Below are 2,368 nucleotides of genomic sequence, written 5' to 3' on the forward strand. Positions count from 1 at the left end.
ATCACGGTTGTTTTTTGCTATTGTTTACTTGTTTCGGGTGTTCAAAGAACGAAATGGGAGATAGTTGGAGTGAGCAAGCAAGGCCATCACCAAATGGGATAAGAGTACTAAGAGGTAGGCCCTTTTAGTTGGTTCTAACCTGAGGAAATATTCCATAGAATGTCTTGTTTGTGGCTAGACCTACTATCGGGCTAGAAGAATTGTTTGTGTCCGCACTTAGAATTTTACTTCACCACAAATTGGTGACTCCACTGGGGAACCAATACTTCTGTTTGTTTGATTGGAATTTCATGGTTTTGTGTGAACTTTTCTAGTTTCTCCATTTCCCTTTAGTTCTATCTCCTTTTCTTTTCTTACTACTCTAGTTTTTAAATTCATGGTAGCAAGTCTTGTCCCAACTTTTGAAAATTTTTATTTTTTTCATTGCAACCTCGCTCAGCTCACTTATTTCACTGATAGTCATGTAGATCAGCATGATATGGTGAGGAACAGTTGCACCGACCCCCTTCTGGCACTTGTTGTCAGTTAGGAAGTCACGTCGATGCCTATAAGTGAAGATTAGGGTTCACCCCAGATCTTGGCAAGTGTGTCTTGCTCTTATGATTTCTATCTTGTAAGCTATTTAGACCATCTTTTCCCTGACTATAAAGCTTATTTTTATTTGGGTTATTTTCTTGTTGATTTTCTATCTTTTCACTTGATTTCTTGGGTCATTGGATGGTTTATGGTCCTAGGGTGTCTAGGTTGTCATCCATTCATTTGATTGTGAACTCAATGAGTCAAGTTGTTGGTGCATTTACTTGCATTTCGTGTATGGTCCTTCTAAACGTCTCTTTTCTGGCATAGATTACATTGCTTGTCTTGTTTTTGGTAAAGTCGTTGCATCATTAGTTTGAAATAGATTCTTTTTTCATGTTTTTCATTTGCTTGAGAATCGATTGTCTCGAAACCTTTTCATTGAAGTGTTTTATGAGAAATTCATTTTGTCATTTCATGAAAAGTACAAAATTCTAGTTTGTTGCATCAATATGTTACAGTAGTTAGCATCATTGAAGACTAGGATTGCATTCGCATTTGAAAAGAAAAATAATTCTCTTTACTTTTGAAAGGATTATTCAAGTGTACTTGTTAGGAGATTAGGAATTGGAATGTATATTTCATTAGTTTATCTTCTCGAAAAGTGAAGTAGTGAAAAATATTTTTTTCTTTCAGTTGCTTGGTTGTTTGCATTTGATTGTGTTTCCTACTCTCTCTAGTGTAGAAAATTCATCGAATTGAAAGGGTCTTGTCTTATTTAGCTACATTTATGGCTTTTTGAGTCACATCGCTAAGGCCTGAGAACCGAGACATAATGAAAGATAAACTTTAAAATGAACTCAATTAACCTAAGGTGCATTTGAAACCTAATTATCACATCTAGAAGGTCTAGGCCAGAGACGTGTTCTAGCATAGATTACATTGCTTGTCTTGTTTTTGGTAAAGTCGTTGCATCATTAGTTTGAAATAGATTCTCTTTTCATGTTTTTCATTTGCTTGAGAATCGATTGTCTCGAAACCTTTTCATTGAAGTGTTTCATGAGAAATTCATTTTTTCATTTCATGAAAAGTACAAAATTCTAGTTTGTTGCATCAATATGTTACAGTAGTTAGCATCATTGAAGACTAGGATTGCATTGGCATTTGAGAAGAAAAATAATTCTCTTTACCTTTGAAAGGATTGTTCGAGTGTACTTGTTAGGAGATTAGGAATTTGAATGTATATTTCATTAGTTTATCTTCTCAAAAAATGAAGTAGTGAAAAATAAATTTTCTTTCAGTTGCTTGGTTGTTTGCATTTGATTGTGTTTCCTACTCTCTCTAGTGTAGAAAATTCATTGAATTGAAAGGGTCTTGTCTCATTTAGCTACATTTATGGCTTTTTGAGTCACATTTCTAAGGCCTGAGAACCGAGACATAATGAAATATAAACTTTAAAATGAACTCAATTAACCTAAGGCACATTTGAAACCTAACGATCACATCTAGAAAGTCTAGAATAGAGACGTGTTTTGGCATCTTTAGACCTAGCAGTTGTCATTAGCTTCGGCACTAGACATTGCTAATACAGACTTTTTCTCCCTGTACTGTCGAGTATATAATGGGAGACCCCTCTAGGCTGCAATATTTTATCCATAGGAAGTCGAGTCTGCCACCTTGCAAGCATGATACACCAAACACATCATTCGGGGAGATTGCCTTCCCGTATTTCTCAGTTCATCAGGAGGTATTCTACAATTCACGGTTGCCTGGTAATCCTTTTTACCTAAATCATCCATAGTAGTCTTTGGATATTTTTTACTCATTAAACTTAAAAGATCATTCGAGCGCT

This window comes from Pinus tabuliformis, chromosome J (genome assembly GCF_031772625.1).
Source record: "Pinus tabuliformis cultivar Carrire ecotype Pingquan chromosome J, CPIR1, whole genome shotgun sequence".
In the NCBI taxonomy this organism is placed as follows: Eukaryota; Viridiplantae; Streptophyta; class Pinopsida; order Pinales; family Pinaceae; genus Pinus; species Pinus tabuliformis.